Source organism: Pelecanus crispus, chromosome 5, assembly GCF_030463565.1.
Source record: "Pelecanus crispus isolate bPelCri1 chromosome 5, bPelCri1.pri, whole genome shotgun sequence".
In the NCBI taxonomy this organism is placed as follows: Eukaryota; Metazoa; Chordata; class Aves; order Pelecaniformes; family Pelecanidae; genus Pelecanus; species Pelecanus crispus.
Window position 1 is genome coordinate 15,479,971 of NC_134647.1, and position 23,280 is coordinate 15,503,250.

A 23,280-nucleotide genomic window follows, 5' to 3' on the forward strand; every position below is an offset into this window, starting at 1 on the left:
CAATCTACGCTTCAATTAAAACCTGTTTTTGTTAACATGTACTAGCAACCATGTATGGTCACTCTGTGATTCTGCTGTAAATATTTACTAGCTGCAAAATATTAAAATGTGAATGTCACTGAGGCTATGGTGACAAAATAAAGCTCTATTCAGAGTTAAGAAAGCTAATGTTAATGATGAAAGTAATGAAGAATTTAAAGAGAATTTACAGTTTATTTTTAGGGCATAAACAAATCTATGTGGACAGACAATTTTGTAGCTTTCTACTATTGATTTTTTTAAACTTCTTTAAATGTGACTTTCTATGTGACTCACTGTAGTGCTTCCTATCTTCTGTGTAATTTTTCTTGGTGGATCATTCTATTTAAACTTCAAATTTGTTGAAGTAGGAAGTTTACCACTTGGAGCTGCAAGTCTAGTAAGAGACACTGCAGTTTTAGCTTGCACTGTGCAAACATGCCCCTTTTCAGAGGAATGTAATCCAGCAAGTTATAAGGACAGTAATTTATCTTACATCATTCCTCTCATGGATTTGCTATTTCAGTCAGGTCATTTCACATTTTATTTTGAAGATGGGGAGATATGCCTACTCCACTGTGATCCATTAGGACATAGTGCCAGTTGAGCTGCTAAGAAGCTTTCCTTTCTTTCTGGGAAGAGTCTTGCTCTTTCTTTTTCTTTCTCTCCCTCCTCCCCTTCCTTCTCCCCCTGCCTCTTTCACAACTTGCACTTGACTGCTCCCTTGTTTCAGGAGAATGCAGATGTTGATTTTACCTTCTTCTTCTGCTTCCTGCACTTCCTTTCAAACCACTGATCTATTGGAAAAAAGTTTTCTGAAGATCAAAGGTTGTCCTGACACTTCTGCCTGAAGGTAAGCCAGGCCTCTCTTTTTCCAGCCATCCTCTAAGACAGCACTGATTCCTGACTGCATTTCTGACAATTCTGGATCACTTTTTGCACAGTGCAAAAAATAATATATTTCTATTAACAGCAGCTTCATCAGATATCATCTTTCTTCCTCTGCTCTTCTCCCATGGCTCTGCAATACTGTATTTTAATAACTGTCCTTTTTTAACTCTTTCCTTATCTTCACATAACTTTCTTCCTTCCACCTTTCCTTTAATTACAGTGCTCCTTGATCATGAAGCATTGTTCTTCATTTCTAGTTATTTGAGATGCCTACTACTTATTTTGTGCTCTAAAGAACAGCTAAGTATCTTGTTAATGAGAGGACATGACTGGAAGGCATAGCAACACAACATGCTCAATTCTGTTGTGTTACTATGTCTGTCAGTTTCTGAAATCTTTTGAAACCTAGCAGAACTCTATCAACTTCACTTTTACATTAAAACTTTTCATATTCATAGAACAAATACTCCAAATAAAACCATTTATAATTTTGTTTTTCTTAAAGAAGCAATTTTTTTTATATGAACAACCATAGGTCTACCATTGTCTTTAAATCAACAGGGATTACTTTACAGGCTTACTGAAAGAAGAATACAATAAAAACACTGTTGGGATGAAACAAGAAGGAAAGGCATCCAACTGTATTGAATTGCTACAATAAACCTTACAACCAAAATAAATAAATCATGAAATCTAGAATATGGAATTTTTAGGTAGAACTTAATTAATGCACTGCATTAAACAATAGTTTTCAAGACTATTTCCTCAGAAAGGAGATACTTTAATAAATAAAGCCAACATCCGTTTTCTTAATATTTCATATCAAGAGTTATTACAGATCTTTCAGATGCTAAAACTGTAATGGTTGGCTATTCTTTATTGCCAATTTTCTTCTGTATAAATAACCTGCTGCCAAGAAGCTCGAATTTCTCAGTGCCAAATGATTTGATTTAATGGGCAGATAATTATCTGTTGATTCTTCGTAATCTAAACAAGGTGTTTTGAATAAAAGGTAGAATATGGGAGGTAGGCAGTAAAGCACATGAAACACATGAAGGTTTTACAAAATGGCAAAAACTGAAAATCTGAATCAGTTACTGAAGGATAGGTTTTCAAAAGGCCTTTTAAAGCCAGAGTTTTGAAAGATTAACTCTCACTTTGGTGCCAAACATCCTCTATAAACAAATCATTTTAGTTTCATTTCATATCTGCAGTGAATTTTTAAAATGCTTTTAACAACTTGTTGCTCTTTTAAACAATTATGTAGCTAACAATAAAAAAATATGCATTTCTTGTTATTTTGGTGGTTGGCCAATTTAACAGTTCTTTTGGTGATATTGCCTTCAGTTAATAGACTATTCTATCAAGACATATTAATCACAAAAGATTTATATTATAAGAAATCTTTCAGCATCCAGCTTCTCCAGAAATGGACACATTAAAAAATTTGGCTAACACTTCTGCTTAATGCTGAAATATCGATGTTACCCCAGTTATGATAGGGTTCAGGAGAAAGGTCCCTGAAACTCTTAAATAGGTGATGTTTTTCCAGATAAACATATCTTAGTCTGTTAGACACCAAAGTCATAAAGTGTGGATGAGAAATTTTGTTCACATTGTGTTTATTCAAATATAGGGACTATATAAATTGTGCTGTATAGCCTCAAGGAATGAGATGGTATTTCTTCCACCAGGCTTCAGCTTATTTAATTTAACATTTAACTTCAGACTGTAAGATAGAAGTGGGAGTTGGGTGTTGGGAAGCATTCAGGATCCAGATGGATGCCTAGTGGAACCACTCTAGTCAATAATAAACTTAGTAAAAAAGATTTTCTATCAAGTTGCAGACCCTTCTGTTTCCAGTCAAGCATAGAGAGGGGACAAGCAGCCTGGTGGCACATACATATTCTGATTCAAGCTGCCAGCTGAAGATACCAAACTATATCTGATCCCTCTGAAACTTAAATAGGGTTTACACTTAAAATATCTAGAGAGTTTATTTCTGTAAATGATGTAAGTCAGGGGAAGCTGGAAGAGTTTGACTGCAATATTGATATATTTGGGTAAATTTGTACCAGTGGAGGAAGCAAATGCCCATGTTTGAAGGAATTCATTTCATGGAAGAAGCAAGCCATGAGAGAAATCCTGCAGTAATATGGGTGATGTGTTCTATTTGCCTTGCACATTCAGTGTGGTATTATACAAGGCTAACAATAATGTTGTATGAAAAAGTCTTGTGCAGGCATAATCTCTGTGTGAGTTCTAATTCTAAATTCTAAGTGGAGCTTGCATAGTGCAGGGGACAACTTTCATCATACAGGGCTACTAAGGAGTACTTATCAGTGAGCTGTATGCATCAGTAGTATAGGGTCTCTTTGGGACACTAATGATTATGGTACTCAGCCGAATATCATCTTATTTGTCCTTACTCCCTGCTTGCTGCATGGTATTGATATAACTGAAATTTTACACAAGTGTAATTTCAATGGCATTTGTGATAAACGGGTGTCAAACACTGGGCATCTTTCTATATGTAAAGAGGCAGAGAGTTTTTGACTCCTCGAGGGGTTGTAATTATACAATGCATCCAAACTTTTTATTAAAAATGTGATCATTTCCTCAGGCTTTTATTTTTCTTCTTGTTCTTTACCTTAATTAAATGTGATCCCAAGAAATAAACTCAGATAAGTATTGACACAGTCAAAAAGATATAGGTCAGTCTTTTTCTGCAGTAGATGGTTGATATTCTTAAAAATGTTATATTCTGGGTGAGTTTTATGCACAGTATTTTGATAAATAATCTAGTATTTTATTCATTATTTCCATTAGCATATTGTTTCTGGAAGGGTAGACATGTGGTTTGATGTTTTGCATGGTAATTAACGTTGTGGTAGCGCACAGTCTTTGCTCTTGTGTTTGAAAATTTCTTCCCCTTCCCTTAATTCCACAGAATACCCTGGGCCATTGCTATAATATGCCTGCAGATTTGCTGTCATCCCTAGGAGATACATAGACAGAAAAATAAATATTTCTTTTAGTTTCTCCATTTAGGATTCATCAGGCCTCTATTGATCTTTGTTATTTCCCTCAAAGGATTTTCTGAAGAGGCATATTAACTGTATAATAAATATTAAAGGCACTTTAACTTCTGGCAATGAAAGCTTTCCTATTTTAGGGTCTCTTTGGTATGCAGAAAGTTTACGTAACCATTGAAGTAACTACACTTATGCACAGGCCCCCTCCTTAAATGGATCCTGCTTTGGTGGATCCTGACCGCTGTGAGAACACATATGGGAGTCAGTGGAATGACAAAGAGGTCAGGAAGGTTGAGTGAGCTCAGACACTTTATTTCCATTATAATGTAAAGCTTATCTAATATGAATGCAAACAACTGTGCTTTCTCACACTCTGGGGATGGGTTGCTCCTGGGAGAGAGCAGAAGAAAGAAATTGCATGCTGGTCCCATGACCCTGAACAGGGCCCCATTGCACTAGATGCTCATGTGGTGAGAAGACACACTCTTCCCCAAAGAGTCCATAAACTAAGTTCTGCATTTCTTTTTTATCACAGATGGGCTCCCAGAACTCAGGATTCCCCCAGACCTGTAAGGAGAGCCCTGTAATTTCTTGACTGGGACTTTTTTTTCTGAAAAGGAAGCAGTGCAGTATTGTTGTACAGGTGTGTCAGAGGAGAATACTTCCAGTTCAGAGTCAGACAGTACAGGTTACTGCCGTCTCTAATGGCCAACTTGGTCCTGCCTGGGTACAAGCATGCAGATAATTACATTTGTCCTTTGCTATCACCACAGCCATGATGAATGCTTAGACAGTAGGCACGAGTATCCTCAAAGTCTTTCTGGCTGACATTTCCAGGGTAAGGCAAACCATATGGCTGCATTGCCTATTGGCATACAGCCTTCTTCATGACTCAAACAGCAGAAGGGATAAGAAGCTATTCTCAAATGGTTAGAAAATAATTCTTTTTCCAGAAAACAGCTCCTGGACATTGCAGAAGTGCCAGCCTCAGATCCTCGCCTACCTTCTGCATTGACCCAAAACAAGTGCAGTAAAGTAGGTGCTAAACGTAATAGACCAGGTATGACCAACCATCTTGACCCTGCAAGTCACGTTTGTATATTCATTAGAAATACACCACATACCTCAGAGAAACAAAGGAAAAGAGAAGTCCTGAAGCAGATGCAAGTAACATTGCTCCCAGGCCCCTGCTGTGGGGTTTTCATTTGTGTTACAAGCTGACCCTGCAACACTGGTCACAACCTGTCTGCTGGTTGACATGTTTTCCACACCTAGACATTCAGGTTACCTGGCCAGCCCCTGTATCAGCACAGGCTCCACACCTCTCAATAGCTAGACTGGCCTTCCCACTTGAAGTCAAGGACAGCTGGCCAGCCATATGTTTAAATGGTATCCACACTTAAAGAACTGGGATACCAATTTTACCTCCCTCACATTTTATCCTGGTGTTCTCCCTTATATTTGTCTTAGTCCTCCCCTTAAAACTCCAATCTTTCAGATTTCAATAAACTCTGGATAGGAAAAAACATTTTTCTTAGGTCCTAGGTAGGATTTCCAGTCAAAACCAGCACAGACGTTACCAGAGAGCAATGACACTGTTCCTTGCAGCACTTCCACTGCGACACAGCTGTCGGTAGCCTCATCGCTAGCACAGTACCAGTTTTTCTGAAGCTTGGTGGGAGTGGCGATGTACACTATTCGTTATCCCACATTAGCCCATGACATTTAGCTCATCCCAAACTCGGGAGGGAGGAAATTCAAGTGTTTGTCTTCTCACCAAGCATCACATTCACAGTCCTTCATCTACCAGTAGAGCTGAGGGAGAAAAGCAGTGTAGATTTTTAGCTCATTTACAAACCAGAACGATGGAAAATGTGAGAAAGGAGTTAATATGACAAAATATCTGGTAGAGTTGAGGTTGGATCTTAATGAGCAAATGTTTCCTTTCTGTTTCGGTTTCCCATGTATTTAGAAACTATGGTCATAATCTGTTTCATACTATGTCAACAGGTGCTAAATGTTTATACGGTAAAGCTTTCCTTACATGTCAGGTTTCAAATACTTTAAAAATAGACATGTGAGAAACTTGGTGAAATATACAGTTGCCATATATTAATAAATCACACCTACAGCCTTTGGGAAGTACAGTACTTTCTAAGCAGTGGTTTTATCATGGAAACTCTCTCTTCTGCATTGATATGTCTGTCATATTTTTACAGTCCATATAGTATATTGTATCTTAGTAACGCTGCCAAAAAGGATGGTCCCATCTTACCTTTTCTCCATTCTTTTCACTGATGATAGCAGTTATATGGACACACAGGGGATCTGAGTAGGAAAATGATGAACTTGAAAACCATTTTTATATGTTTGTTGCCATGGTATTTTTTGAACCAAAGTTACCCATGTGGCAGAAGAGAAAGCAGGGATGTGGGGAGGGAAACAGGTGTCAGATCGAGGAGCAAAAGCATTATAACCCTTCTGAGTAATACCACTGATTTCTACGACACTAAAGTGTTTGTGGAACAACAGTACATCATTAGGTTTGTATGAAAGTTGTTTTCTAATTATGAGAAATAGGATTTAATGTCAATGTACCCAATTTCTGTGTTATAATTCTCATCATTTCTTGTTTTATTAAATTAAATAGACTGCATAGCACACCTGGATAGTGAACGTAGGACCCCTTTGCCAGCATCACATTCATTAAATATAATGCAGTGTTTTTCCTTTTCACTCGTGCAGACAGTTATTGAATGTGTGCTAAATGTGCAGCAGCAGTACTGTATTAAAAAATGATCTTTTGAATGGGAGCTAGCATGGAAACCTCCCAGAAAGTGCAATTATTCAGAGCTGATCTTGCAGAATTCTTACAAGGAATGAAATAAATATCTGAATATCAGATTAATAATTGGATTTTGTCAAGTTTGCAATTCATTACCTTGTATTATTGAAAAGTTGTTTGTTCAGCATTCATGGTAAAAAAAAAAAAAAGAGGAGGAATATTTTTTTATGTGAGACATTTTCCCAGTCAAAAAACTCACTTTGGGCTTTCATCTGGGCAAGCCTATATGTGTGCAACAGGGGAAGGGGTGAAGGGACATCAATATAATTTGAAATTAAGATTACTCAAGAGTGAATGTGCTGAAAGTCGATATGTTTCTTGGGTGTATCTAGTAGTAGGGTATATTTTATATTAATCTTCAAAACCCAAGAATGCATTCCCACAGATACATTATATAACATACTAGAAATGCTAATTTTTAGGATAAACTTTAGTTTCTTTATTTTTTTTCCAAATTAACAACTGGGGTGAAATGTAGCAGGGCTAAATTTGGGGGGACTCATACAAAAAAATACCCTTTCTTTAGGAAAATTCTGTGTCTGATCATAACAAACTGAAATGTAAGCATTTGCTTAAATCTTTTCCTTAGTCAGAGCCTGGATCCTAAAGCAATAATGGCTTCTTTCTTCAAGTTTTGTGCAGAGAATCAGTCTCCAAAAATCACATCACATGCGATCCAACTATGTGAAATTAGAAACCCTGTTTAAGTCAGTTCTCCAGTTCTCCTCTATCATCAACACAGAGACATTACTGCATCTACAGAAAGCAATTCCACCCTAAGCTGAGAAAAGTCTCTCATCCAGGCATGGAGCAGTCCCTCCTTCCCTCCAATGACTATAGAGGAAGAAAAAATGGCCAGTGTAGGTGAGACACCTACATTTTGTACAGTTAAATTAAATAAGTTTAATTCTATCTATAGAATCTAATCCATAAATATTCTATGGACAGAATTCCTTCTGGAACTCTTTGAAAGGACCAGGAAATAATGACTATTAAATGATGTGTATTAATTACTTATAAAATTGAGAAGTATATTTTAACTTATGGTGATCTGCACATTTTTTTCACAAACATTTGTTGCCTGTCATGTGCAAAGTGTTATGTTCATGTTACACTGAGTTTATCCCTTTTGTTCTCAAAAAACAACATTAAAGAGTGTGCTTTATTTTCTATCATTTGATAGGCTCTACCATAAATCCTGGGTTTCTGGGTGTGCAGTAAACCCAGTATTTTTATAAAAGGTAATATATGGAGCCCTCCAGGGGTGTGTTGCTAAGCAAACCAACCATAAATGCTGAGTTCAGTAAATCATATCCCATCACATATAATGTCTCTTACCATCCCTTATCATATCCTGCTTTAGCTTAGTCCCAAATCCTAGATGATGCTGGCTGTACAAGCTCCACCAGAGTTCAGATATCGATGGTATGACTTCTCCTAGAATATGGTCCTTGAATCGCAGGGCTCATGGCAGTACTTTTAATCATTCCTGTTGAAGCTGTCCCATTTTGTGTGGAGTAGTTGTCTATTCACTGACCTAGACAAAGAGAGATTGATTTGTCATGATAATGGTTAGGGCACTTGGGTTAGAGACAGTAATACAGCCTTCCTGGCACATCCTCTGCTAACTACCTAGTATAGGATAGCTCAGTATTCTTCCACATATTGGCTGATGTTTGAATAAAAGAGGAAACCACATCCTTTTTTTTTTTTTCCTTCAGTTTTGTGTCGGGTCTGGCCTTGCTGACCAGCACTTTCAGATCTCTTCTCCAACAAGATGCAAGGTCTGAATCACACAATTGTAATATGCATGCTGGGGCCAAAAGGATAAGCTTTCCAGAGTATTTTATCATTGGTGTGTTTCATCCTTGCCCAACAGGCCTTTCTGGAGGCATAACTCCAGTAATCGAGCAGTGCCTGTTCAGTCCTGCTCCATGACTGAACAGGGCGGCTGACAACTTGCTGCCAAGCTGTTGTATGGAGCCATGCCTTGTTGCTGCCTTGCAAACAAGAGGAAGGTAGATCTTGTTCCAGGAAGACATGAAACAGGAGGCAAACTTTCATGGGTTTCCCCCTCAGTATGAAAAGTGCAAAAGAGCTGCCTTATATGCTTACAAAACTTAACTGCTGAAACTTTGAGCAACTCCTCAATGATTAGATAGCTAGGGGGTAAGGTTCAACAACTGAAGGTGGACAATTAGTGGTTTCTCATGGGCACAAATTTATGAGTAGCTCTGTGGGTCTGAGGAGACTTCAGCGGTGGGAAGACCTTGAAGAAAGTACCATCTAAGCTATGTTTAAAGTATAGTACTGATAAAATTTAGCCAAGAAACACAGGCTGCATCTCTTGTTTCTTTGCAGAGTGCCACACACATATTTATAATTTGTTATACATAAAAGGTAACATTGAGTAATAACAGGAGGCAAGGCTACAGCAGCTGTGGTGGCTCAGCCCTGAAAATTCGGTAGCGCCAATAAAATAATAAGAAAACCATAATTAGGTTAAAGGCTTTTGTTACTCATTTTCCAACTCTTGTATAATAGTCTTTTTGGGCTACATCTTCTGAGATTCCTTCTGGAAAGCAAATCTGTACTGATTATATTTTTTTTTTCAATGTTGTGTTTCTATTGTGCCTAATTTTTTTTTCCTTCATTTTGCTTTATGGTGAATGAAAAATGCTTGTTTAGAAATCAAGATACCTATAATAAGATTTCAGTAAAAAGCTAGACCAGAATCAGAAAGTACCTATTCTAAAGAGTAAATATGATCTTTACAAGACATATGTACAGGCGCATATTGTAAACACAGAGAAGCCATATACTACAGTGGTTTTAAGTGGAAATCTTAAATGGAGGGTATCTTAGGTCCCAGGTCCAATACTGCTTTTTTCTGTCCTTGTCAGAGTGTAAAAGTTTATGGGCAAATGAAGTATAAAATGCATATGGATGGGCAGGCTTTACAGCCAGAACAAACTTTTTTTCCAAAAGGTAAGCTAGGACACAATTCTAGCTACAATTTGCTGCTGGTGTTGGTTTGTCTTGATTTTTTGTAACAAATATTAGTTGATAATGGAAATCTCTTTCTGCTCTTCCTTAATTTGTATTGATATTTTTACCCCAGCATTTTGTACTGTCCTGCTCAGAAAACTGTACTATTAAATTCTCCTTGGTGGAGATAGGAAGATTCAAATCAATTCTCACCAGGTTGTGTGATCATGACAGGCACAGACAAACAGTGCTGATTTCTGTGTCAAGTAATTAGAAGTAAGCCTTCAAGGTAAATCACAAGCTGATGAATATAAACTCTGCTAAAACCGTGAGCACAGCCTGTAAACTGAGTGGCTTTGTGTCCATAGATTCAGCTAGAGCTCTGAGAAAGGCTTTTTCTGCAAAAGTCTCTGGGTGCAGTGGGTTTTTATCCACCATCCCCTTCATGTGCACCCAAATGATCAAAGCCCACCTGAAAGGAGGAGAATGAAAGCGCTCGCCATGGATTCACGTATCACGTTTTGTCGTTCTGTACAATATACACCGAAATTGCTCTCTGTCCACTCAAACCTTGTCCACAACCATCCCCAAACTAGGTGAACTGGACAGTTTTGCACTACATGATACCAACCCTTTCTCCTTTTGTCTTTAATAGCTTCACTGAAGATATGGTGGGCAAGGAACTGTGGGTGATGGCCATTGCCTGATGTTACCGATTCTACCACTACTGTGGTGAAACAAAATAGAAATAATGGAAGAAATCTTTGTCTCTCTCCGTATGACCAGGTAAGAGAGCTTGGTGCTACTATATGTGCAATGTGCATGCTGTAAAATAATATATTAAGGGATCTCTCAAAGTTGCAACACTCAGCTTCTCTCTCGATCCTGTGCACAGGGTAAAGAAGAGAACTGAACGAGAAGGTTGAAAGGAGACAGTTGAAGCACTGGTTAACAAGACTGTCAGCTTTCACTCCTTTTATTCTCTTAAAGCTGCACAAAAAGAGATAAAATTAATCACAAAAGCAGATTTGGACCATTTTCCCATTAGCTTCTAGGGTAAGAAATGCTTTTTAAAACAATTATGAGATAGATTACTGAGGTTAAAGAAAGCAATAAAGAAGTAAAGGAGAATCACATCCCCTTTTACCAAAGCACTGGGGCAAGCTAGGGGACTGCTAAGGAAAGCATTGATGCTGGTGTGGCCTAGACTGTGATCAGTGAAAGTTAAGTCCTGTAACAGTTGCTGGTGTAATGACCTTATCTCCTCATATTTTTAAAAAGACAAAACTTGACCCTTCAGGTCCAAGGCACATCTCTCCTTCACTTAAGCTAATGCAGAGTCTGTTGGCAGCTGTAACACGTGGTGAAGCATCTCTGTGTGTTCTAGGCACTGGGGCGGGAGCAACGCATGCAGCTGTTGATTTATTTTACAGTATAAAGCTGGTAGGAGTGTAAGCATGTCCATGTTCCTGCTTTGCATACTGAAGCCTTGGCCTTCAGAGGGCATTGGTAGAACTGGGACATCCTTCAGGTCTTGGAGCACACATCAACACCAAGGCGGTGTCAGCCATGGGAGCAGCTCTGCATCAGGGCTGTCTTTTGAGGGAGTACACTGGAGTGGGCTTTTGCAGGGACTGAGGATGGAAACCTCTCTCCTGCTACACACAGGGCTGAGCAGGGCTGAATTTAAAGTGGGCAAGCAAACAATGGCAAACTATTACTTCAGTTCTCTACATGTCCTCACTTCTTTTGGCTACCTGAAATGAGCTGGGGTTAAACACTTACCACTTTTAATGATAAAAATCACATTCATTGGCCTCTAAGAAAAATTGAAACTTGTGAATTATACACATAGCAATTCTTCTGTCAAACAATCTTACCTTCATATGACAAATTCTCCATTTCTGTAGTGTGGCAGATTAGATGTTATTAAGGCTTTGTAAAATAGTTCATGGAGCACATTGATTTTAATAAAATACATATTGATTACAATAAAATGTCAGTCTTTCTGCTCTGAACATAATATCTAGCTGTCATTAAGTAATGTTAAAATTTTATTAAATCAATATTACGTGCTCCCTTTAATTAAGAAGAGATTGTCTTTGACCTTATTTGTGCTGCTTGAATGAATCTCCACTCAGAGTCAGCAGAAGGCTGGTCTCTTTTAAAGAAGAAAAATATTAATATTAGTGGATGCACAAATTCATATTTCATCAGTGGACAAAGTAGCACATATATCAAGTCAGTTTAGACTTTTATTCATTAAAGAGAAAGGTATTATTAAAAGCAATATTTTGAGGTTTTCTGGAGCTCCTCAGCATCTCACAATACCAGGTCTGTGAGAATACGGCAGTCCCATGAAAGATGGAAAAGAAAACTCTACAGCTGGAGTGCAGAATGGTTAAAATGGCTTTTAAAAGGATTTAAAATGGCTACAGTTGGGCTACCCCCAACTCCTTGCAAGTTTTAAATGGCTAAACCCTAGAAGAAACACAAGGAAAAAAATATATTCTCTAGGACAGCAAAAATGAGTGGCTAAAAGCCTCTAGGCAACAGGATGCCATTAAGGAAAAAATGAATCTTAAAGGTAGAATTGTTTATTCACTGAGCAACTGAATCATACAAAAATAATAATAATAAAATACTCATAAGGTAAAAGGACATCAATCTGCATCACTCCAAAATACCCTCAGAGTTATCATTTCACATGTTTACAGGATATTTATGACCTTCCATTAGTTTCTGAACACACTGGTGAGCTGGTGTGATCAGATGGGTGCCTGTGAGAAGTACCAGCACAGCCAGTGTGTCTGATCCAGAGGCAGCTTCTATTCACGAATGCTTCTTAGTACCATTCGACCACAGAGAGTCCCACAGCAGCCCCTCTGTTAACTTGGGGAAGGAATGAGAGGTACAGCAAAGGGTAACATTACATGCTGGATATTTGGCTCTTACGTCTTGTAAGTATGATGTCTGCTGTCCTCATTGGTAACCTGATGGCTTGTTTGGGAGTTTTCTTATTCACATATACAAGTAATGTTTGGGTAGTTATGATTATTAATGTATATAATTAGAGGGTTTAGTATTGTCCAGCCTTGACAAATTGTATATACCAGAAAAACAAAAGTCTTTTTAAAGCCTACAGTTTTTACTGAAAGACCTTGGGCAGACAGATGACACTGTCTTCATCTAACAGAATGCCCACTTTGTATTCTCCTGTATAACCTAATAATTAACCACACAATTAGACCCATTATAACAGCCTAATTCATAACATTTTCAGCTCAGTCAGAACTCTGCCTGGAATGTATTTCCTTTCAAGTTTAAATGAGCATAAACTGAGTATTTTAACTGAATAACTGCATGAAGAAAAACAATTATATCTTTGCTTTAGTTAATTTTTCTCTCATAAAGAGGTATTTACTTAATCATGAAGAGTGAAATTAATACAAGGCTGGGAGTTCAAACATAACAAAGTGGCTGAAAACCAGCTACATGTGTTTCACCGAGCTGTTCTAAATGTCATGTACTACGACGCAAGAAGTTGGAGAAGGAAATAGCAATGAGGTAGGAAAATGTCAGTCACCTAGAGGCAAAAACATCATAAGACTTCTGGAAACTTATAATTAACATAATTATCCTACTGATAGGATATCATGGAAACTCAGTAAATGTTTTCCTGAATTTAGAGTTTACTGTTTTAATATATATCACAGTTACAAACTGATAAAGCTGGGGCCTGTTATTTGCAAGGACATAAAATCACTTTGTTTAGGCACTATCTTGCTCTGTCCACCTGCAGTGGATCCCTTCCTCTGTCTGAGTGTCTTCTCAGCTTTTTCAGTGTGCAATGCCTCTCATTTATGTTGGGGAGCTGCAGGCTCGGACGTCTGTACACACTAATATAATTTATTATTATAATATAATTGTAGTAATTGTAATTGTAGTACTGGAGGAAAGAACAGTTGGCGGTGGGGGGGAGAGGAAAAGATATTTTTCCAAACAAGAGGTCTGAGAGAAGGAGAAAGAGAAGTGAAGAGCAATGAACATTGGTCTCAAACACCACCACATGAGCAGCAGTAGGTAAGTTATGTAGCTCTCTGAGCAAGAGACACAAAGCATGAAACTAAAACAACTCAAAGAGAAGTGATGAGATGTATTTAGGATGGTAGGGAAGGAAGATGAATTAGGAGCGAAGTCATGGTTTAACAGTTGTGGGGAAAAGGTAAGAAGCAGTGGGAAGGTAATAAACACTCCAGAGTTAGGGAGCCAAAGTACAACTGTATAGCTGGCAACAAGTAATCTTTTTTTTCCTGTTTGGTTTGATTTCAGGGTTGAGTTTTCATGCATTTTTTAATAAACGGTGCTGAGATGTTGTCCAGGCTGACGTAAGCCTGTAATAGTATATCCACTTAGATGCACTGAGGTGGTTTAGGAGGCAGGAATCCTAAATTCAGGGAGTAAAAATTCAGGGAGTAAAAAGGGTGACGTAATAGCAACCAAACTCCTGCAACAGCTCATGCTGACTATCGCAGGTGTCACAGGTGGGTCCATTCAGCTACTGTGTGCATCAAAGTGGGAAAGATCTACCCCCCCGACACACTTCCGTCCCAATACCTGGAGGTACTTCCAATGTCTAACCTCCATGTCCTGACCATCATGCAGCACTTGACTGACGTTTTCCCACAGCTTCAGTCAAGGTCTATGGGTAGTCATTGTGTGTATGAATTGACAAGTGACAGACAGGGATTGTGAGCAGTGGGGTGCAAGTCCAACAGTTCTTCATCGCAGTCCACCTGGGCAGTGAGTCTGGTGCTGTGTGTCCTGCCTGAGGGTTAGACCCTCCAACCCAGCTCCACACAGGCACAGTGGCTCAGCACATGCAGAGGACTTTAGGCTCAACAATGTAGCTTTTGGGGCATGCAATTCTCTGCAAACAGCAGGGTGTGATAGAGTAAATTGTGAGTGTGGAAACAGTCTGTGAATTATCAGAATAGGGAGAAGATCCACAAGCAGGAGACAAAATGCACAATAAACACGTTTTTTAGATGCAGGGATATTGAGTGGGTTATGGCTGTGATCACATGAATTTAAAATGTTAAATCAAGTGCATCCAGGTATATTTAGAAAAAAAAATGCAGGGAGAATAGCTTGTTTTTTCAGATGGAGGGTATCAAGTTGGCCTGTTTGTATCAGGTGTAGTTCTGTACTTGGTTACTTAGCCTATGAGCATCAATAATTATATGTTCTCTTGAAAGGACATAATGACATCTATTACCTTTGATAATTCCCAACATCAAGGTTTTCACTTTCTCCAATAAAAGTACTAGGAGTTTGAATTAGAACCCCTCAAAGTTGTCACCAAACTCACTCACAAGTTACCTTATTACCAGACACTTCCCTTCCCACTCCCAGTAGTGTTCATCATGAAACCTTCAATTTTACTGAGGGTTTGAAGTGCCTTTGTGAAACCAGACATGAGTATGGAGGGACTCTATTTATGCAGTGTTGAGGCAGTGAGGTAGTTGCAGCAATTCAGCATAAAGGGTTTATATGACAGTGTGGAAGGGCTGTGCTTGAACGAGCTCACTGCTATTGCCGTGTTCAGTGGAATATTTGATGGAGCTACCTTTTGTGTTAAAGCTCTAGAAGAATGACTTTTTGAGACTTGAGTGCAGCTATTGTATAAGTGGCACTGAGCTGATGAGGTTTGTGTTATCCAACCTCTTTGTGGTCTACATTTAAATTGATTTCCCTCTACAGTTCTGGTCTGGGCTGCTGCTTTCACGCATTCTTTTTTCCCCTTTGAATTCTCAAAGCAGCTTGGTGAAAGAAATTTGCAGTCCTGGCTTTCACCACACTCGCTGCACAGAAGGCTTAGGTTGAATTTTAGTGTTGAAATTTCCTTGTCATTTTACATAGGTTAAGTAGCCTTGAGAGAGGTAATTTTCTTCTAGGACCGGGAGCAGGAAGCAGGGATCATAATGAGGAGGACTGGACCAGATCTTGAAAGAAAAAGAGAAAGAAACTGCAACTAAACTTCAGAGGAAGAAAGAGCAAATCTTATTTGGCAAGTGGTGCTATGATAAGGGTGTGGAGAACAGCAGAGAAGAGGGAAGTCAAGGCCTACCTCCCAACCTGTAAAGCTGCTGAATTTTCACTGCTGGCCTATTGCCAGCGTTCACACCAGAGACGTGTGGCAGAGACAGGAATTGAAGGGACTGTAAGTCCCCAGAAATTGCCTTGTGTTCCCTTATGGTTTCCTTCATGCCCTTTAGCAAATCATGTCACCCCCATTTGCCTCAGTTTCCACCTCTTTAACAGACTTTCTGTTTGGTAATAAATTAGCTAAAGCTGCCAAGTATGTTAAATATGCAGCACAAGCGTCAGGTGGAAGGGAAGGAGGTTATTTCCAAACATATTTCACAGTTTATGCGAAATAACTCTTACCATATAATCTTGCTGATTGCCAGACATTGAAACAGTGCAATTTTCCTTTAAATCATGAGATCTGAATGGAGTCGCTGAGGACTCAGCAATTTTAGATTTCTTTTCATAATCTGCTTATGCTCACTTCTGCTAGCCATGGCTATCTGTGGGATATCTAGCTGGCTTTCTCCCTAGCTTAGTGTAGTCCCCAATAAACAACTTCATCACCACTAAAAAGTGATATTTCCATGCAAGCAAACTAATGTTACAGATTAAAGATGACAGGTGTGACAGATACTTTAATTTCTGCACATTTGAAAACCTGAAGTGTCCCTGGTTTGTTTGCAAAACACAGCTGCTTTAGAAACAGGAACAAAATTATTTTGATACCATCCTGTCCTTAGAAGGTTCTGAAACTCCAGTTTCAGACAGACACACAGTTCTTGCGTGTATTTAATTGAAACTATTTGCTATATATTATTTGCGATTGTATTTATTGGAACACCTTTTGCACAAAAAGAGTCCCAGCAAAACTGTACTAGCTTCTGGCCAGTAAAATAGGCTCAGCCCTGAAAGACCTAGGCTACAAGAAGTCTGGAGAGCAATAGAAAAGACAAATGGTGTAAAGCAAAACAAGTCCCCACAGCTTACTTGCAATGCACAACTTAAAAGAATCTCCCATTTCGGTGCTGCTCTTATGAGAGTTTCTGAGCACATTGCAACCGGTGTTTTAGGCTGGCATTTAGAAGGAGAGTCCCCAGAGCTGGGGCAAGATATTTTCTCTGTGATATCTGTGAGAGATGTGATAGAGAATAACAGCAGCTGTCCTGCCCTCTACTCCTCCCTATGGTGCTCTTGTTATCGCCAGATGCAACATCGGAGAATTTACAGCTACCTGACCGTGCTGAGCCTTTTACCTCATCAGGGACAGAGATGGGCCATACAGTAATGCGTATTGATCCATGTCCCAAACTGTGGTTTATGTCTTACATTTCTGTGCTGAACTATAGCAAGGGGAAAGCAGACCATTACAGCCCAGCCTCCCATGTGCAGATACAGCCGCTAAATGAGTGATGACAAGCCTTTAAGGCTGAATGGATGTAGGCGTACATAGGATGATGGCTCAGACGTAGTAACTGTCCATAACTGAGTGGATGTGCGCGCTTAAGCCTGCCACAAATCTAAGGTAAAATGATTCAGCCTGAAAATCAATAAAAGATCTTAAGAGCACTCACTTGATCGTTTGCAATGGCTCAGCTGACCTGGGGTACCTCATTAAGTGGCAGGATCTTGTGAATATGCCTAAACCCTTCATGCTTGGGGCAGTAGTGAACTGCCAAAGAGCCATTCCCCTGGCCTGAGACGTGCAAAGGCAGCCAGCAGTGGAAGGAGGCATTGCCCCTTGGCTCGGTTGCACAAGTTATCACACACGAGTCCTGAGGAGCACTGGGAAGAGGAGACCTGGGTCTCGAACAGACCAAGAAGGCAGTATCTGGGAATTTACCTAATATTTTTTTTTTTTACAGAAAAGAATCTATTGTACTCCTGTAATTGAACAGGAAAAGCTTTTTTCATTCAGCTGGTGGGAAGGGGTAAAATTAGAGGATTTGAAATGTACGTATATGCTCCTTGCTCTTTTAAAAATCACTTGATTAGTATTTTCTTCCAGCTACTAAATGTGGTGATCATCACTGCCTTTGTTCCTTCCCCCAACAAGAGAGGACATAGGTGGCCAAATCCTGGCTTTTCAGAGAGGGAAGTGGTTGGTGACCTGACCCAGGAACTGTTCTGCATGTGCAAGAGCTGAGGATTTCACCTTCTCGCCACAGTTAAATGATGAAGGGAAGGGGAGCCTGCCTCCTACTGTGGGGACCAGCAAAGGTCAGAGGAGGGTTAGCAATGCAGAGCAGAGTCAGCACCCCTCACTGTGTCGATATGTTCAGTAATGGGCTGTGACTGCCCTGGTGCACAGAAGCTGCAGCAACATCAGCACCAGTCTAACAAATCCAACCTGGAAGCAAGATTTCTTAGTAAGGGCACCATCACACAGTCCACAGCTGGCTAATTTCTGGAACAAAGTCAATTTGAAGGGTCTCAGCTCAGATTTTCAAGCAGAGTTTAATATGTACCTAGTATCTGAGTATCCATAGACATACTGGGACGTATGGTGTGTCAGCACTACAGGTGTTCCCCAGGAGTTCAATCACTGAAGTTCTTCTGAAGATCGGTTTGACGGATTATGTGATGGTGTTTTTTCCCCCTTAATTTACAAAATATGCAAATCTTCTGCGACTTTTCCATCCCTTCCCCAAGAGATACAGTCTAAAGTAGTTCTGCTGTATGATGGTGATTGGGGTTTTATAAATTTTGTTCATCACTTGGGCTGTGAGAAATATCCAAACACATCCAAATTGGGCTTTGAGGCTTTCTTTTCGCTTCCTCTCCCTCCCTGTAAAAATACTAGAGAGTTCCAACTTCAGCTGTAACGGAATTTAGTAATTCTCTTAATGCTGGCAAGTATAAGGTATATTTTATGAGATATCTTATGGAACTGATTGGGGGAAATAAATAATAGCAATATTAATAAAAAAACCCACATTATCCAAGCTGAAAGTTTTGCAAGGATAAACAAATCAGTAAAAGGTGCAGTTTGCTTATGATACAGTAATTTTATGAATCATAATTTTTCAGATGAACTGAAGCTATCATCATTATCAACTAATAGCTTTAAGAATGACTTATCTAACTTGATACTGCCTATGGTATTTCTGGAGTGTGAAAGAATTTTAAATTGTCTGTAAGGAACTGATGCTGCCTAAAGGACATTAGAATAAACGAACCACAGCATTTTAAGTGTTATCCTTTCAGAAGAAAAGAAACAAACATCCTTCACAAAATGCATAAGGGTGTATGTACTCTATTGCTGCTTGGTGAATTTGTTGAGGAAATCAAACAAACAGAAGAAACCAAACCTCTTCCTTTTGATCACCTCTCATTCCCCTTTGCTAGGGCAGAGATGGTAGCAATTATTTTGAGAGCAAGATAAATCAGTCGTGGCAGGACTGTTGGCATTCATGGTCGTCTGGCAAGATTTCTAAAGGACTGTTGCTTCAGCTGGAGATTTCTGAATCTGCCCAGTGCTCTGCCTCTATTGCTGCACAAGCTCTGAACAAACCTGTGAGGAAAGGAGTCAAAAGTCAACTATATTGAGTGATGGGGGGCTCCTTCACTGTCACCAGGAGCTGACTATAAGGCTACTTTTTGCAGGCAGTGAAGCTACTTCTGTAAAAAGAACAGTGCATATAGGTGAGGTTTAACTGCACCTGAAGGAGAACTGATTTGGTTTACAGCTAATTAAAAAGTATAGGGCTCTGCTCCTATGGAAGACAATGAAAACCCATCCAGTACAGTTTCAATGTGATTATTTTTTTTTCAATTACAAGTTTTGTAGAATGAAACAAAAAGGAAAATGTAATCCAGAAGAATGCACTATATAAATTGGGAAGCGAGAAGTTGTTCTGGAAAAAGCTAATTGGCTCATTGGAGCATGTCAGCTTGACAAAATAATGGTATTTTTCTTTTTAATATTTGAATAAGGCCAAAATGTTACACTTTACACTGGTTGGAAAAGATTATTTCAATTTTGGTTTCAATTGTGTTAACTCTAAATAGTTATCATTTAACAGAGTATTTTCCTATGTGTTTTCTTTCACATTTTTTCAGTTTCTAAAAGCCTATATTCTAAAATAAAGTTGTAATCAATGATTATGTATATTTAGAAAATACACATAATTTAATTTAAAGTGATATATTTTTAAATCACAGTTGAAATCAATATTTCAAATGATGCAGAACAATTTTTAAGCTTTAATTAACAGGAACTTTTGATTTAAAACAAATCATATTTGAAATGTCAGAACTATGTGTGTGTGCTGAAAGTTTTGCATTTCCACTAACCCTGTGTTTTTATAGCTCAAAATCAGCTGTTCTTGCCCTGCTTTTCCTATACCTTAGTTCTGACCAATGTATATGATTTCAAATATAGTACTATTGTTGCAAAGAGGTAGAGGTTTGAGCATAAAATACATGGATATTTTCCAGACAGAGGAGAATGCTAATCAATTACCTCAGTCATGCTGTGGTCTTTTTGAACAAGTATCATTTGAAACCCTGAACATGATTCAACAATCTCAGTGGAAAATAAATAAAAGAAAATAACTTTTTCCACAGCAGAGGTGAAAAGCTGACTGCATCCTCAAGGACACAGATGGGCTGAGCACGGATGTGCCTTGGTGCTTTGCGGCAGGGCTGGGAATAATGCCTGCAGGGAAGTTTTGGGAGAATGTGCCAGCTCTCCAGCATTTTTTCAGAGAAGAGAAGACGGCAGTCAAGGACGTAGTCAGAAACAGTCCTGCAGTCACAGAGGATGACAACAACTGAACTTCTTACTGGATTGCTTGCCACCCTTTGTCAGGCATGATATTTTGATTGCACTTTAAATGTAAAGAATCCTTGGCACTGAGCAGGGGTATCATGGTAGAGGTGTGTCATTAAAAGAAAATCAGAATGAAAGCAGCTTGCCCCTCGGTGCTTCCCTCCTCCTCTCCTGCTGCTGCAAACTCAAAAATGGGAATGATGGAGTGCATCCGTCCCAATTTGTTCCACCACACTGAAGGGCTTCACCACATGGCTGTGACTGCAAGACAAGCTGGATTACAGTTTTTAAATCCAGGATGATTGATTCCTTTCTCAGTGGATCTTTTAAAACTCTGAAAACCAAGTGATTTTTTCTCACTTGTGAATGAAAATACAAGCCTCTTCTGCAGTGTTACTCATCGATTGATCTCCAGGTGCTTTATAAAGGAGGTCAGCATTAGCTCTTTTTGACAGATGTGGAAAGAGGGATGGTTTTCCCAGAGGCACTTTTCAGGCTACTGCTAATGCAGGGAGCTGATATCCCTGCCAGCCTATGTCCCCATCAGTAGTCACCAGCACCCTGTGCCCTGTTACTTTTGCTTCCTAAAAATTACCTCCTAAAAATGGAGGCCACTTATTTCTAGGCATCATCTCCTTGTGCACGTGCATGTCTCCAGATTTGTTGGCTGGCCCTGTGCCACATGGATATGAGTGCCCATGTGATTTCTGGTTCACTGTTTCTGACTCCAAAAGTTACAAGACAGATTCCACAAATGTTTGCCCAATCTGTGATGTTCTGAACCAAAAATGTCAGGCTTAAAGAAGTGACATTTCACTGACAGATTACTTTCTCCATCCATTTCTGATCCCTGTTTAGTTAGGGAAGTATACTGAAGAGTTTTGAGGTGAACATACCCATTTCAAACTTAAGAAATGTTTGTTCCAAATAAGATTAACTACTGTGCCCAAACACACTAAATAATTAAAAAAGACATTGCATATGGACACAAAGCACTTTAGGAGAAATTAACTAATTTATGGCAGTGTAATAACCCAGCATTAATATGCTCAGAGTGCAATGCTGCCAGGCAAGGCATCACATAGAAAAGGGCATTGTTCTTCAGTGGGACTGAAAATTTATCCTCTAGGATACAGAGATATTTCAGAGCTCCTTTAAAGGATCACTCTGTTAAAGAGGTAAGAAAATTGCAACTTCTACATGCAATTTGTTTATGAAATATAGTAGCTGGGAGCATCTTAGAGGAAAAATATATACACAAATGGATTAGGACGTTGGAGATGATTCACATAAATGTCTTTTTTCCTATTCAGCTTAATTAACTTCAGAGTAGATGAATTCTCATTGGTGTAGTGGAAAGAAAATGAAACCAGTGTCAAGAGAAAATCTCCTGCATGCAACTACTTGGTATATTCCAATTTTGGATGTTGCAAAAGCGTAAAATTTTTACTCATTAAATTTTAAAAGCTTTCTGACTTCCTAGAATTATAGCAGGGAGTTGTAAATGATGTATGAAATGAAATGTCCTTCCCTACACAAACAACATACAGTGGGAGAGCTTTGGAATTACTATTATTATGTACTATTTGCAGTCATACTTAGATCAGTCGGCCATTAAGATAAATAAATAAAAATACCCACCAGGACTAAAAATTTCAGTGAAAAGAAGAAAGGATGGAGATATTTTAAAGTACTCAGCTTGTTTGTGGCGAAAATCTGTAGCAAATTTGTTTACTTAAGTAAAACATTTTCAGTGGCCTTGCCTCTTGCTTCCATTCTCTGCTCCCTACAGACAGAAATTCTTTCTGGACAGAAGGACTCTTATTCTCAGATCAAAGTCCTCTTTTTATGTATTTCTGCATTCAGCAGAAGAAAAGGGTTTTACAAACACATGCCAGGCTGAATCTGAACAACTTCACCTAGACACATTACTCTCAAATCTGTGTGACCAGATGTACTCTGACTGTACTCATTATAGATGAACGTAAAGTCTGAAGTCTGATTTATGGTTCCAAGCTGACCCTTACTGGTAAGGTCTTCCTCCAACCCATTATTAAAAACTTATAATAACAACATTTTAATAGCCTTTAAAGAGCTTCCCTCAAGTACTACTATCTTGGCCATTTCCTCAGAGGAAAACTACTCATTATACAAATTTGCAATAATATGGTGAAGAAATACAGCAGCATTATTAAAATCCAGATTGCTAGCTCAGAGACTTCTCCAGGGCCTCAGGCTGCTATTTAAACTAATTTTCATGTAAACAGCACCATGAAGATACAATGCTAGATGCAGAAAAACATGTTTCTGCAGAGTGGAAGCTACCACCCAAGTTTCATTCCTGATTCAGTTTTCACCACTTGACCATTTCTTTTGTTTAAAATTACTTGGAAGGAGTTGAGGTTCTTTTGTCTTGCTTCTATTCTATTCTATTCTATTCTATTCTATTCTATTCTATTCTATTCTATTCTATTCTATTCTATTCTATTCTATTCTATTCTATTCCATTCCATTCCATTCCATTCCATTCCATTCCATTCCAGTGGTTACTCTGAATATCAGCAATGTGTTAAGCAGCATGTCTAACATATCACATGCTTGTTCTCTAATCCTCTCTCTAGTGGGAAAAGTGTATTCAA